The sequence below is a fragment of the Lupinus angustifolius genome, chromosome LG20 (genome assembly GCF_001865875.1).
Source record: "Lupinus angustifolius cultivar Tanjil chromosome LG20, LupAngTanjil_v1.0, whole genome shotgun sequence".
Classification (NCBI taxonomy): domain Eukaryota; kingdom Viridiplantae; phylum Streptophyta; class Magnoliopsida; order Fabales; family Fabaceae; genus Lupinus; species Lupinus angustifolius.
This window is the reverse complement of record NC_032028.1, coordinates 6,435,291-6,452,790: the sequence shown is the minus strand read 5'-3', so window position 1 is coordinate 6,452,790 and position 17,500 is coordinate 6,435,291. Positions and strand designations below refer to the sequence as shown.

The 17,500-nt window shown below is 34.7% G+C and overlaps 1 pseudogene; it reads left to right on the top strand.

Moving 5' to 3' along the window:
• Positions 3,626-5,776, top strand: LOC109335435 (annotated as a pseudogene).

Here is a 17,500-nt window from a genome sequence, read left to right as displayed (position 1 = left end):
CTGATTAATTACAGTCTGTTAATAACCATTATAGCTCTCCTAACCTTTGACTAGAATTGAATATACTTATCTTTTTTATAATGTCAAAAGGGGGAGAAAGGTTGCTTGTTGTGTTACATACTTTTTGCAGGTTGTATGAAGCCTTTTGCAGGTTGTATGAAGCTTTTTGAAGGTTGTTTCTATCCAGCTTCCGTACATTCTTTGCTCATATACAGAGAAGCAATGCGCTTTAACTTTGGTATTCGAAAAACAACCTTTAACAACCATTCTGCAAATTCATCATCAAGCTTATCCATCAACAAATTGAAGATTTTTGATGAAGTGTTTTTCATCATCAAAAAGGGGGAGATTGAAAGTGCAAAATATCAAGAATAGCACTAGCATATCTTATCCTATGTTTTGATGAAGACAAGGTTCTAACAAAGCTTGAAGATGGCTCAACAATCAACATGCCTTATGCTCATTTGGTCATAACTAGACTATGATATAAATTGAGTCTATAATCTAAAGTAGTCTGGGATGTGTGCCGTAGTAAGTGAGGGTAGGTTAGGTGAACCTAGATGCTAGTCTCTTAAGCCATCTTAATTGAACTATCATATTCATGAGATACATCATCTAGTTAATCATATATATATTGTATATAACATATGAGAAGTTTGCCTTTTGAAACATATGCATAATTGCTCTAGTTAATCGATTAACGTGGTAGCTTAATTGATTAACATAACTGATTTTCTGTTGAATATGTGTTTTCTGTTTTAACTGACTTGTATGTCATTCTGTTAGTCCGTTAATAGATTAAATGGTAGTCTTAATCGATTAACGAGTCTGTTTTATGTTATAACTGAAATCTATTTCTGCTGTTGTAACTGCTTAACTGTTTAACTGTTTTTGCAACGACTTAAACCACTTGTTCACCATGCTATAAATACAAGGCTTTACTCAGAACTCATTAGCATTCATTCTAATTGTTTAGGGCTGTTTTAGAGAGCATTTGCATACGTATTTTTACTATTTTTCTGCAAGAGAGTTGCATGTGTGAGAAGAGAGATTATGTTGTTTCTGCATTAACATGCTTTCTATTTTCTGCGTAATTTCATGTTCATTTTAATATTGCTCACATGGTCATGCATTAGATCTTGATAGAAAGAAACCATTTGCATTATGATAATTGATTAACTCACTGTTTCATTGATGGCTTAACTGATTAGAATAAGGGTTAATCTTAGAGTCTTTATTCTGTGCTTAGTGTACCTTGATCTTAACTTGTTTTTTTTTTGTAGTCTGGATCTATCCCATGGTGTAAGATCACCACAGAGATTGAAGTTCTTCACCAAGACAGGGAGGTCTTGATTTGTGGATAAGATTCTTGGTTGGGGCTAGTTCGCGAGAAAGGTTCTCTCAAGAGACGAAAGGGTAGAGTCAAACCAAACCAGGTTTTAGAGATCCTAGATATCAAGAAGGGAACATCCCTTGTGCTTGTAAATTGAATTGGTAATTGTATTCTTAATTCAATATTGTGAAGAAAGAAAATCTCTCTGATCCAGAAGGGGAGGCCTGGATGTAGTTTGCAGTGGACCACAAACGAACCAGGATAAAAATCCTTTTTTGCACTGTTCTTTTTTTCATTGTTCTTTATCTTTTTTCTTGCCATGATACATTGAATCTATACTTAAGAAATTGGATATTTGTTTACTGCTATATAGACAATACTTGTGCGCAAAAATATCTGAAATATATCTGTTCAAGTGTATCTTAATTATTGTGCATTTTGCCTGTTTAAACTGAATCTGTTCTGTGCATCAGGTTAATCGATTAAATGGTTCTGTTAATCGATTAACTATGCCATTTTTTCCAGCAACTGGGTTGTTGATAAAAAGCGGTAAACTTTAACCGCCACACCTATTCAACCCCCCTTCTAGGTGTTCCTAGTCCACTGATACCTAACAAGTAATTGAGGTAGTAATGCGATTGAGGAAATTTCTAAAACCATAATGATTCTAGAATATAATTTAAAACATGGTACATAAAAGCATGCACTAGGTGTATACACTGAGTAAGTATCTTAAATTATCTTCAAATTTAGTCATTTTCTCATATTATATAAAATATTGAAGTATCCCCATCTGGTTTTTACTTATGCTACTTGTTGACTGTTAATAAGCATGGTGATTTTAAACAAACCAAAAACTATTTATTCCAAAGGATTCAAAACAGTGTGTTATGCAGCCAAAAATATGTCCATTAGCCATGTTTGTATCTTAAATACAGTCTGAGCAAAACCTTCAAAACAAATTTGCCTGAGTAGTTTTATAGGCCAAAAAAAGTCTAACTTTCCAAGATATGTTTCCCTCAAGTTATTAACCCTTTTGCTTTTAGACATTCAAAAATGAAACTTTTGTTTTTCCTCATATCGAACTGAGTTAATAACTTTCCTTGTTATTTGTATTAATAGGGCATGGTTTAATTTACCCAAACCTCAACCCATCCAACTTCAGTTTTGTATATGTGGGTTTGTAGGGCATGTTTCCCTTCAAATAAAACCCTTTAGCCTTCACTGGGTATTTTATTGGGTTATTCTGTGCTATTTTTTTGAGCTTCACTAGGATGTGCAAAGACCTAGTTAACTATTTTTTTTATCAGCAATAAAATTTATTAATAAGAAAAAATAAGATTAGGAAAACAAATACTACTTTTATCTACAAAATCTCTAAAGATAAATATATAAGGAGATAATTGGAATGATGCAACACACACTCTACATATGATCAGTAAGATTCCAAAATTGTAAATGTGGGCATACGTGGGTTGTATAGAGTGTTCTTCACACTTGACCATTTGTCATCTTTACCTTTGACAGCTAGAGGATGATTGAGCATTGTGCATAAATGGGAGATGAACTAGATAAAACCACGTGGAATGTGAAATCATCACGTCTTTAAATCAGTCATATTATTTCTTGATCAGTCATTTTCCCCACCTTTAATTATGAGCAGTTATAAAAGAAACCATTAAGTACCACCATTGTGGTTTACTCAGTGATGCTCTATATTCATTTTTGCATTAAACCACATGTATTTTCCACTGACTAGAAGCAATCCTACTCATACCAAACTGCAGGAATTTTAACTTTAGACATCTACTTAAACAAGAAGAATTCTTTAGAAATTGATTTATCCATTTATTGGTGATGCTCTCTATATTGTCTTAGTTTCTTATCAACCATGCAAGAAAGAAAAGAACGGAATTGAAGAGAATTGAAGAGCAAAAAGAGAAGAAAATATTAAACTTTCATTATTGGAATTGAATTATGCACAAAGGCAAAGTCCAAAGAATTTATACAAAGGAAAATTGGTAGTTGCTTGAAACTCAAGCTACTATTTAAAGTAAAACTAATTCTAACTACAATAATCGAAAACTATCTAAGAGTGAATACCATTAACTCTTAGCTTAGGTATAAGGTAGAAAACGTGAAATTCGAATGTCGAGTTTGGAAGAATCACCAATGTGTTGAAAGAATGATTGTTTTTTTTTAAGAATAATGCTCAAGTAGAATACCACCTTAGTTTCTTGGCATAATGAAATATGAGCAATTTTGGTAAAGAATAATAAGAGAAAAAATGAGATGAAATATGAGCAATTAATGCCTGAACAGGATGTTGTTTCGTGGAATGCAATGTTGTCTGGGTATGTGCAGAATGGGTATGTTGATGAGGCGAGAGAGGTTTTTGATAGCATGCTGGAGAAGAATTCAATTTCGTGGAATGGGTTGCTTGCTGCTTATGTACAAAATGGGGGGATTGAAGAAGGTCGTCAATTGTTTGAGTCAAAATTGGATTGGGATTTGATTTCTTGGAATTTTTTGATGGGTGGGTTTGTGAATTAGAAGAGATTGGGTGATGCTAGGAGGCTTTTTGACCAACTGCCTTTTCGGGATGATAATTTGTGGAATACTATGATTTCGGGTTATGCACAGGATGGGGATTTGTCAGAAGCTAGGAGACTGTTTGAGGAATCTCCTTCACGAGATGTCTTCACATGGACATCAATGGTGTCTGGATATGTGCATAATGGGATGTTGGATGAAGCCATAAGAGTTTTTGATGAAATGTGTGAAAACAATGAGGTTTCGTACAATTCAATGATTGCGGGTTATGTGCAATGCAAGCAAATGGACTTGGCGAGGGAATTGTTTTAGGCAATGCCTTTTCGGAGTATAAGTTCATGGAATACCATGGTTATTGGCTACTTCCAGAACGGTGGTATAGATCAAGCTCGGAAGTTGTTTGATATGATGCCTCAGCGCGATTCTTTATCTTAGGCGGCTATCATAGTTGGTTATGCTCAGAATAGTCACTATGAAGAGGCTTTGAACATGTTTGTAGAGATGAAACGAAATGCAGAAAGTTTGAACATGGCTACATTTAGTTGTGCTTTGAGCACATGTGCTGATATTGCTGCTTTGGAGTTAAGGAAACAAGTTCAGGGGCAGGCGGTGAAGACAGGATATGAGACTGGCTGTTTTGTGGGGAATGCACTTCTAGGAATGTACTTTAAATGTGGTAGTATAGGTGAAGCTTATGATGTCTTTGTAGGAATAGAAGTGAAGGATATTGTCTCTTGGAACACAATGTTAGCTGGTTATGCTAGGCATGGATTTTGCAAACAGGATTTAACAATATTTGAGTCAATGAAGATGGCAGGTCTTAGACCTGATGAGATTACCATGGTATTTATTTTATATATTTCATATGCATTTAGGTATTATTTAGAGCTTATCTCTAACTTGAAGTTTTGCGCCCTTATATTGTTGTTTTGAATTATGAACAGGTGTTTCATTTCTACATGTAACAACATTTTGCTTAATCTTCTTTTAATCATGTTTCAAGTTGGTGTTCTTTCTGCTTGTAGTCATACTGGCTTGACAAACAGGGGAGCATAATATTTTTACTCAATGGACAAGGATTACGGTGTAATGCCAACTTCAAAACATTATACTTGCATGATTGATCTTCTTGGCATAGTTTGATGCTTTGAAGAAGTGCTGAACTTGATGAAAAAAATGCATTTTGAGCCAGATGGTGCAGCTTCAGGAGATCTACTAGGGGCATGCCGGATTCATGGCAATACTGAACTAGGCGAGAAGGCTGCTGAGATGGTTTTGAAGATGGAACCTCATAATACGGGAATTTATGTCCTTCTTTCAAATTTATATGCAGCTTCTGGGAGATGGGTTGATGTTGGTAAGATGAGATAAAAAATGAAGGATGTTGGTGTGCAGAAAGTACCTAGGTATAGTTGGGTTGAGGTACAAAAAAACATTCATAAATTCACGGTTGGGGATTGTTTCCACCCTGACAAAGCTAGAATATATGCTTTCTTAGAAGAGTTAGATCTAAAAATGAAACTTGAGGGGTATGTTTCTTCGACAAAACTGGTTTTGCATGATGTGGAAGAGGAAGAGAAGGAACATATGCTCAAGTATCACAGTGAGAAATTAGCTGTCGCATTTGGTATTCTGACTATACCGGCCAGTAAGCCAATACGCGTCATAAAAAACTTGCGCGTATGTGAAGATTGTCATAATGCCATCAAATACATATCCAAGATTGTTGGACGGCTGATTATCCTAAGGGATTCTCACCGCTTTCATCACTTTAACGAGGGTACTTGTTCTTGTGGGGATTATTGGTAAGAGTGGAGACATGGCAAAAATTAACCTTATAGATAGTTATTTGATGTACTCTCTGGGCCTATTGATATGTGAATGAAGCACTGAGAGGTGCATTATGGCTGCAATGTTCAATATGGAATTAGTATTCATGTGAATGAATCAATCCGACAAAGAGTTATCCGAAAATTTGGGCAACTGGGACTACTTCAGAATGACAAAGATGTATGATCATCTGATGGAAGGTTGAAATCTGTCATCTCATTGAATTATATCACAGAATACAAATCACATGGAATTTACAAAGATTGCACGGGATGCAAAGAATAACTCAGTAAGCTGAATTATCAGATAGTTAGAAACATGCTCTCAATGAAATATTAGGCAACTCGTCAATATACTGATTCCCATTATAAACAGTATACAATGTGATTGATGCCTTTATATGTTTCTTTTCTTTACTACCAAGTTATAGTGATGTTGAATTTTTATCATTGCAATTTTGGGTGTTTTTCTTAGACAATTTGTTTTTCCTTTCATTTAAGTTATCATTGATTGTATATTTATTATTATTTTTTATTTCAGTTTTTATTGGGTTTTATTTATTTGCCGTGTATACATATATATTATTTTTAAATATGTTGTGGACTACTTTTTATTAATCAATTTGAAGTAATTATTAGTTATAAATATCTTGTGACTGGATTTTTTTTGGGTTGACTATGAATCAGTTGCACTAAAAGCTTATTATTGTGATGATATATTATTAGGGGTCACCTAAATGTTTGCACCAACAAATTTACGAGTTTAATCAAGATTGACTTGACATGAAAGTTGTTCATTTTTACATCAGAACGTTTAAAAGGAGGAGGAACACTTTAAAAGTAGAAGACAAGGAAGAACAAAGGATTGGATTAAAAGGAATTTGATTTGGTTATCTTTTTTATATGAAAAAGAATTTGATTTGAATATAACACCTTTACTCATATTACAGTCATGGAGCATGAATCTCTTAGATAAAATAATTAATCTTAGATAAAAGTACATAAAGACCCTAAATTATATATTTTTTGCAAATATGCAAATGAATTATTTTTTCTTCTGATTATTCATTAAACTTTAACTTAGTGTAGCCGTCGTTTTATAAATATATTATTAAATTATACATAAACAATAAGAAAATTGTTACAATCAAGCTCACAATAGTAGAAATATAACAATGTTTGATAGCCGTAAATTATTAGTTAAAAGTGATCAGTACAATAATACTATTAAATATACAAAAATTAAATTAAATTAACAATCGGAATTAAAAAAGTGCATTGATTAAAATTTTCTTTGCTGTTAATTTAACAATATCTTTATACGAAACCAATTTTACTAGTAGATAAAGTTTAAGGAATAATTATGATGAAAAAATAGTTCGTGGTGCTTATTTACAAGGAGAATAAAGTATCTAATATTTCCTCATACCAAGAGATAACTTATATCATATAACCAGTGAAAGTATGACATGAGCATAGATTTTCTCTTAATTTTATATTCTTTGCATTTAGTTTTTGTCTCTCTCTTAGTTTCTTCTCTCTCTTCTTACTATATCGTCTCTTAGTTTTTTTTCCCTATTCTTACTGTACCCTCAGGCCTCAACTCATCTAATTGTAAGATCATGAAAAAAAATGTATTCATTAATTATGTAAAAATTGTATATATGGTGTGAGTCATTTATCATTCAAATTCAATAATTATTGATTTTTCAAAAAAATAATAATAATATAAATGAATAGTAAAAGATATGCTGATTATGTATAAATTTTTATATTGACAGTGCATAAATATTACATTATCGTAATATTCAACTTCACATGAAATACTACCATTTTTACCTATTTAGTTTAGTAAGATTGTTTTACAAATAAGATGTTGGTCTAATTGTTTAAATGCTAATAGATTATCAAATGGAGATCATTTGTCCCAAAAATTTGTGTCTCATTATGTATCAATCCTATCAAGAAGTGCCAATTAGTTATTAAGAAGAAAAAAAATCATAAAAACAGAAAATAAATTTTTTTACTTGTTGTAATATAATGTGATTAGTTTGAGACATTAAGACATGAATTTTTTGGGACATATAATCTTCATCATAGGTTCTCAAGTATCAAATTAAACTTGATTAAATATTCAATTGATGAGAATCACCATTGTTGAATGAGATATAACACCCAAAAAGAAATTCATCATCATCTCCTTTGATTTTCTGGAAGATTTGGGTTACATAAATGTATATGGTAAAACATGTACGTCTTGCTTTTTACAACATACCCATTGAATATACACTCATAGGCTCTATGAGGTTAACTCTCTAGAGACATACCATCAGAAATGATTTCATGAACAATTCTGTGTATCTCATTAGACTGAGACTCTACTGATTTATCATCAGTCATCTGATACTTGAGGTAGCTGCTAACAACATACTTTTTAGTCTCATCTTCCTCAGTATCATATTTTTATCTCAAGTGCATACCAAATTAATTTGGCAAACTTGTATGAGATGTACTTATCATAGAGACAATCAGGCCACCCATTCAAAATGAAGTTATTACACAAGTAATTACTTTCATTATAGAGAGCTATTTCAATAGTCAATTTATTCGTTTCCTCTTTTTCAGCTTTTTTCGACATCATTGTGATATCGGTTTTTAGAATGTGGGCAACTTTTGTCATAGTGAGGAAATGTTTTATCTTATGTTGCCACCATTTGAAATTTGTCACATCAAACCGAAATGGTTTGTTTAGGTCAAAGTTGTTCGGTCCAGTAATATTATCTACAAATGTCATTGCAATAGAAACATCTTAAAATTATTGTTACCGTAGCTTGCAACAATTATAAATGGCACGAAATAATACTTACTAGCTGAGTCACGACCGAGTCGCTGTCTTTAAGGCGTTTTGTGGCACTGCCCAAAATGTGCAAGAAAACTATCAATCACGCCATCCCTAGGATAAAACAATTCAAATCTCTAATATCGAATTCTTACTAACATTGTAAGAACCAATGTCGAATACACCCGCCATAATATGACTACTAGTGCCAATTCTCGAAATTCCCACAATATGGCTAATAGTGTCAATTCTTGAAATTCCCACAATATGGCTAGTGTCAATTCTCAAAATTCCCACAATATGGCTACCTGTGCCAATTTTTTTCCCACAATCTGACTACCAATGTTATTTCTCGAAATGCCCACAATATGACTACTCGTTCCAATTCTTCCCTCAATAATGACTACTAGTGTTAGTTCTCGAAATTCCTGCAATTTGGCTGCTTGTGTCAATTCTTAGTACCAAAGAAAGAAATGAGGAGAAGTTTGCTGGAAATGCATCAACAGAAAATAAAGAGGGAGAAATTTTTTGAATGAAAACGCATTGAACTTGGGGCCAATTATAATGATGGGAGAAAACCTCTATTTATAACATGAGATTTTTTTCAAGTTCCTCATCCTCCAATGTGAGACTTGAGAGTTGTTTTTTGAAAACTCTTCTATGTGGAACTTGAGAATTTTTTAGATTTCACACCCAAAAATTTCCACTAATAGCATTCAACAAACAAAGTTCCAACATCTATAATTTTGTAATTTGCAAATGTTTTGCTACAAAAATAAAATTATTTGTCACTGAAGCGGTCTATACTAAGTGTAATAATAATTTGGGCCATTTTTTTCACTAATAGCTAATTTTTTGGTGTACTCATACGGATAGAGATCACCTGTTCTACACGGTGTCCCACTTCATGTCCCAAGCTAATCATAATGCTTTTTTTTATTACATTTTGTTTTTAAATTTTTTATTTTATCCATATGTTAATATATGATTGATTTGAGACAGAGAATATGGCACCATTGGGAACAGATGATCTCCATCTTACTCATACCTAACTGTTCAAATTTATTTAAACGATAGATTATGTCTCATGTGTATTTTTAAACTAAAGTAGTTGAGATATCATACGTACATATATGTGTGAGCGCAATCCTTTCTCACATAGGAAAATGATCACTTGTCCTACAATTTTCTTGTCATCGTGTCCCCAACCAATCAAACTTCACAAAATAATATTAAAATATTAATTTTTTATTTTATAACTTTTGTTTTTAAATAAATGGAGTTTTTTCATTGATTTGGTACACCAAACGGAACATGAATTAGACATGTGATCCTCATCCTCTTAGTAGCTATAAGCCATAAATTTATTAAAAACAATCTATAGATTTTCTATTGTGTGGATTGGAGAATCGTGGGGATTACAAGGATGCAGCCAAGTTCTTGTAATTTAATTAATTAACGTTGTTCTAAATGTAGATAAGATCGATCCTCCATAAGCTATCTTCCCCTAACACATTATATAAGTGAAAAACAAACAAAATTTAGCAGAAATTTAGGTCAAATAAATATAGTTACCATATATGATTAAATAAGTACTATTAAAAACTTTAGGTTAAATCTTAGATTGAAGTTCTCACGTGACTTTCCTAATGTAACAATAAAGGAAATGTTATTGTACATTTGTATGCCAATGATGAAATAAAGGTATTAATCATGACTATTAGAATTTGAATATGGAATGATAGTGTAAAGGAAAAGAAATGTTATTCTTATTGATCATTAACCATGATAAACATGGCTTTATATAAGGATACAATCGGGTAGCTTAAGTTCCAAGAAACAAAGCTAACAAACTCCTAACCCTCATAACTAACAAAACTAACTTATACAAAATGATAAACACATGTGTAACATAATAAACACATGTGCCAAAATAAATATGCTCAACTACAATTCTATTCTTCTAGAGAATTACAAACATAATGCATAATTGAGTCATGTGCCTAATGCTAAGACACTTTACCAAGACAGAGTGCAGGAACGGCTTGGTGCTTCTACTAATGTGCCTTGGTGCAATGTTGACTGATGCATCATGCAGAGTCTGATGCTATGAGTGCACCAAGTCTGGTGCACTAGATGCGCCAAGCCAGGCCAATATTGATGCCTCTATTGCGCCAAGTTCGTGCACTTGATGCGTCAAGCCATGCCAACTCTGATGTTCCTGATGCGCCAATTATGGTGCTCCTGATGCGCCAATTCTGGTGCTCCTGATGCGCCAATTCTGGTGCTCCTGATGCGCCAAGGCTGGTGCTCCTAATGTGGCAAGCCTGACTGAGATCCTTATGCTACTAATGCGCCAATTCTGTGTGTTCCTGATGCAGCACTAGCAAGACTGAGTAGAAACATGATCCTACATTATGTTTATTACTATCCCTCAAGCTGGAGAGTAAATGTTTATTACTCCTAGCTTGGGCAGAAGGGAATGGAACAAGTTAGGCTCAAGAGTTTTAGTAAAAGGTAATAAATGAAATAACTTGCTTTGAATTCTTTCTCTTACAACATGACAATCAATTTCAATATGTTCAGTTATTTTCATGAAAAACTGAATTAGTAGCTATATGTCTAGCAGAATTGTTATTACAATAAAGAATGGTAGGTGTTTTAAAAGGAACACATAAATCTTCCAAATGGTAGGTGTTTTAAAAGGAACACATAAATCTTCCAAAAGATAGGTTAGCTATTGAACTTCACATGAAGCAATAGCTAAAGCACGATATTCAGCCTCAGATGATGATCTAGAGACTGTGTTCTGTTTCTTTGATTTCCAAGAAACCAAGGAATCACCTAAAAACATGCAAAATCTAGAGATGGACTTTCTAGTATCAGGGCAAGTGGACCAATCAGAGTCATTGTAGTATGTTCATTCTCATATCACTTCACAACTTGCTATTACTCATTGAACCTATTTCCTGGGATCTCCAGTCAGTTAGGTTGGGTTACCATCATGAGGGATCAGCGTTCTAAGGGCAATAGTCTCATACTCTTAGTAGTATTATGGACTTTCTCTCTAGTTAGTCGTTTCGTCAAAGGATCTGCTTCTTAGTGCGTACATGATCTACTCTAACAACTCTTGTAGAGAGTAACTCTCTAATGGTGTTATGTTTATGACGAATTTGTCGTTTCTTACCGTTATAAAAGTGGTTCTCAATTTTTGAAATAAATGTGGTACTATCACAATGGATCAAGACAACTGTTATCAGTTTTTCCCATAGGGGAATGTCAAGCTAGCTTCTCAGCCAACTTGCTTCTTCACTAACTATTGCTAGTGCTATCATCTCAACTTTCAAAGTTGATTAAGCTAAAATAGTTTGTTTCTTGTTAGACTCTAGATAGTCCATCTAATTATTTATGGCTTCTTGCCACAAATTAACATCCAAAGAATTCAAAACTTCTTGGAAAGTTGATTGATTCTCCTCAAATATATAGACAATATAATCATAACTCTCTAACAGTTGTTGCTCTCTTACTTCTTCTATGTTCTATTTCAAACCTTTCATTTTTATCATTATCTCTAATCACAAGTATATGACTAGTTGATGTGCCCCCACTATTCCTCAATTTAAAAGAGAAATTCTTTTTCGTTGAAATCATCATCATTAGACTCAATGATTACTTTTGCGATAATGTCATAAAACATGTACGTCTTGCTTTTTACAACATACCCATTAAATACACATTCATAGGTGTGAACACTCACTTTTGTCCGACCTTTACTTTTATCTTGTGCAAGACTCAATGAAAAATAAAACATGGTTTCATGATTTGAGTAAGCATTCACATAATTAAGTATGATATGATTCGTAGCGTGTAAGGCCCAAAAATCAACTACATTAATTTAGAACATGATTTTGACATTTTTTTAAAGAAAGAAAAGTTTGTTGTATGATTACAATTTTACTAGCAGCAGACAATAACTTTTATATTGGCATAATCATCTAACAACCAATTACAACAAATAAGGTATACAGACATGTTTGAAGCCATCAAATACAAACTATACAAAAGCAGCTTTGAATATCCACAATTAGAAATTACACAAGGGACCTTTATCCATCATCATCCTCCTAAAGCACGTAAAAACCACAAGAGGCGCTTCAAGCATATGGAAATGTCCAAGGCAACCCAGAGAAGGCTGTGTTAGGCTATGATGTTCGGGAAAAAGGGTGCTACCCATAGTTGTGTAGATGATGCACGTGTAGCAATAAAACTTGTTCTTGCCAAGATCGAGCATGGTGTTGGTAGAGTAATTCATTTGGTTGAAGAGCCTATCCTTGAAATTGAGATGGCAAAGCTTCTTCTTCATGGGATACCAACCAGTGTGAACAGTGATGAACTACATAATGCTCTTCGTGGATACTTCACAATAGAACTGGAGAATTCTAAGAAAGGTCGAAGAGAGAAGTATTCTGCCTTTGCAATTATTAAGAACCCACAAGTTGTTACTGGATCTGCACTTGAACCTGAAAAATCAGCATTAAACCTAGTGAGAAAGAAGCCAAATAGCATTGTTAGAATAAACCACACCAGCACTAAATGATCCAACCAATAGTCATCAAGCAAGACTTGAAGATGTGGTTTTAGTAACAGATGCAAATCAAAAGCCATGGTCTGATGATATGCTTATTTTTCAGTTACACACTAGGTCAGTTAAGAGTTATTTTTCAGTTACACGACGGCCAGTAATGAATTTTCAAAACAGAATCTCAAAGGATGATAATGAGGGGTGCAAATCAGAGGTTATAGCACAGTTACACAAACATACAGTCATAATCATCAATAATGAGCAGTTTCAATAATCAGAAAACAAAAGGGTTGTGTACGTTTCTAATTATTATTTGGTCAACCAAAAGGTCCTTAAAATGACCATTATAAAAGAGACAGAACATACACTGGAATCAGGGGGACCCGGGTAGATAGAGCATAAAAACAAACCCTACAACCTAGAGAGAATACCCAGGCATATACATAGTACCATCAGAATATACCTACAATCCATATAAACTTGCATCCAGTGTTTATTACAAAAAATCACAGAACACTCACAGATTACACACCTACAACACAATAGTTATCTATCACACATGTGTAACACACAAAGGCCATAAAAGAGAGTATAACAACTCATACATACAACGGAAAACTAGAGCATCCTACATCGTAGCGAATAAAAAGCAACACTCAGAAGGAACAAAAGGGAAAAGGCATAATTCAAGTAAGTCACTTATCTTTTTTCGTTCAAATACGTACAAACGGAAACACATTTCAGTCATTGTATATCAAAAGAGATATACCTCATACATTCAAAGCTAGATTACAAAAGAGAGTAGATAAAAGGAGTATGTTAATAAATTCTATACCGACCTAGTACCAATAGATGAACATACCGAATCCAGAATACGTTCTAGCTTAACCGATGTGGCGTATATCCTTGGTACCCCCTAACCAGTTCGGAATCAGCCATTAATGGCTCTATCATTGCCACACCGAAAAGAAGCCATAACTCACCATCTTCTTTACCCATTTCGAATTAGAGATACTTCCGGTTAAGGACTTCACAAACCGTCGTCGTGATATGAACCCTGTGATGACTAAGAGAAGAAGAACTCGCGAGGATACATCATCGCGTTACTACCGGCAAACGCCCAAGTCACCACCGAAGAAAAGAAAAGGCGGGGAATTTCATTTAATCCACCTCGAAAAAGAAGAGATTCTCTTCGTTGATTCGCTCCATATTCGCAACTACCACGCTTCCCCTGCACCGGCGAGAGTGAAGTTGTGCACAGGGAGACAATAAAAAAAATATAACTTAATAAAATGTCAATTGACAATAATAATAACCTGAGAATAATTTAAACGTTCAAAAATAAAATTATTATAAGACTATGTTTTTCGTCGTCTCTAAATTATTAATTCTATATATGTAATTAATAAACTATTTTATCACTAAACTCTATATGAATAAATAATTAGAAATTATTATTAAATAAATTAATTATGGAATTTTTATAGTAAGGTCATGGTTCGAGTTGTCTCTAACTTCTCCGGAAATGAGAAGAAGGTCTGTGACCAACACTGTCTCTAAACTATTAATTCTATATATATAATTAATAAACTACTTTATTATTCAAATTCTATATGTATGGATAATTTAAAACTATTACCAAATAAATTTCATGAGATTTTTATAGTGAGGTTATGGTTCGAGTTGTCTCTAACTCCCCCGAAAATGAGGAGAAGGTCTACGACCAACATCATTTCTAAACTATTAGTCTAATTGAATCAAAACAATTATATATTAACCAATTCAATAAATTAATACTCCCAAACCTATAGGTATTTTCTAAATCACTAACAATCAACCAAATTAGCTAAACAATTTTCGAACCAGAATTATGTAGTCTTGATTTCCCTATTGCACCCGGGGATACGTAGGAGCAGGATAACCTCTTGTCAGACACAAATAAAAAGAATAAAAATATTATGTTTTACTAATTTAATTTCTAAATAAATAATTTTTAAGGGTATAAAAGTTCATTTGATTAGCGTGGGTACCGTTTTAATACGGGCGGACGGGGTGCTAATACCTTCCCCGATCCGTAATCGACTCCCGAGCTCAGAATCTCTGTTTAAAGACCATTTTATCCAAATCAGGCATAATAAGAGTTTTCTACGTTTTAACTGCAAAAAACGTAGTGGCGACTCCAAATCAATCGGAAGAGGTAGAATCCGAGTTCTCCTCTCCCTAAGTCGCAGGGCCAGTCTTCCAACCCAAAATCAAGTCGCGACAATAGGCTCCATGAGTTTAACTCTCTAGAGACATACCATCAGAAATGATTTCATGAACAATTCTGTATATCTCATTAGACTAAGACTCTACTGATTTGTCATCAGTCATCCGATACTTGAGGTAGCGGCTAACAGCATACATTTTAGTCTCATCTTCCTCAGTATCATATTTTTATCTCAAGTGCATACCAAATTAATTTGGCAAACTTATATGAGCTGTAGTTATCATAGAGACAACAAGCTACCCATTCAAAATGAAGTTATTACACAAGTAATCACTTTCATTCCAGAGAGCTATTTCAATAGTCAATTTATTCGTTTCCTCTTTTTCAGCTTTTTTCGACATCACTGTGATATCGGTTTTCAGAATGTGGGCAACTTTTGTCATAGTGAGGAAAACTTTTATCTTATGTTGCCACCATATGAAATTTGTCACATCAAACCGAAATGGTTTGTTTAGGTCAAAGTTGTTCGGTCCATTAATATTATCTACAAATGTCATTGCAGTAGAAACATCTTAAAATTATTGTTACCGTAGCTTACAACAATTGTAAATGGCACGAAATAATACTTACTGGCTGATTCACGACCGAGTTGTTGTCTTTAAGGCTGAGTCACGACCGAGTTACCGACGAAATCATATTTTGAAAAACCATGTTTGAATGTGTTTTCGGTTGTCAAAAAGGGAAAAATTGGTATTCTGTCCAAGTCTCTGTCGCTTGGGAGAGCATAGTCTCGCTTGGGCGAGGGACTGGGCGAGGGGAAGTTTTGGTTCTGGAACTCCCTCGCCCGGACGACAAAGTTTCGCTTGGGCGAGCAAGGGCCTCGCGTGGGCGAGAACGCCCAGGATTTTAATGAGTTTTGTAACTTTCTCGCTTGAGCGAGAAGAGGTCTCGCTTGGGCGAGTAAAGGCCTCGCTTGGACGATAAAGCCCAGGATTTTAAGAAGCCTCTGGAACTCTCTTGCTTGAGCGAGAAGAGGTGTCGCTTAGGCGATAGTTCCTTCGCCTGGGCGAGAAAAGCTTCAGTTTATTTGAGATTTAAAGATGAATTGTCGCTTGAGCGACTAGTTCCCGTTTGGGCGAGGGACAGTGTGGAAAGATTGAAATGAAATGATGTTGTGAACAATGTGAGGAACCCGGGTAGGGTGTGTTGAGATATAAAGGTTGTGGAATGGTATCATGGCTTAGATGAGAAGCATGACTCCACAAAAGTAAGAAAGCATTGTTTGTATTTATGCCTTGTTGGGCAAGTATCTGACTTGAAGTCGTGAACTAGGGGGGTACCCTAGTAAGGATACATGATATCACCAAACAACGATCGATCGACCGTAAGAGGCTTGGTCATGTGACCGCCCAGGAGTATTCGGTGATGGGTTGTTGTGATTGAGATGTTAACTTGAGCATGTACGGTTGATGTACTATCGGGACCCACGAGAAGCATTCCTTGTCGGGAGATGGCTTAAGGATGGGCCGATCATGTGCTTGATTAATACATTTGCATTTGATTCTAATTAAGAATGCATTGCATTGTGACCATGAAGTAGTGGAGAGGAAATGACGGGACGTCTTCGAGCACCGTGAAGTAAGCAGGGACGGCACTGATTGGACGGTGATTCGCCAACATTGTCTTGAGGGAGAGTCTGGGTGAGACGAGTCCCTTGTATTCCTGGGGAGGTACCGTGTTGGATCGGACAGTTCTCACAGGCCAAACTAGGTACTCTCTGACAACCTCGGGATTGCATTCGAGATCGATGAGGGATGCCTAGAAAGCGTTTGTACGACCTAGGTCCGGGTAGGACTGTTCCTGAGGGAACCGATCGATCTATTTTTAATTCCTTGCGAGGATATGTTATTTCGGGTGCGTACAAAGCGGCTTGGTACGGGATCTGTAGTCTCGATTATTTCCGATTAGGATGTTGGATGGATATTGGTGTAAGGTGGATAATCATGACATATCATGCATACATTATCATTGTGGAAGTGAATTCCCACCTATGAACTACAAGTGTTGTGTATTCCTACGTTTATGCATGTGATATGATTATGAATAGAATGTTGATTATATTAATGGATATATTGGTAATGTTGAAAATAAATGG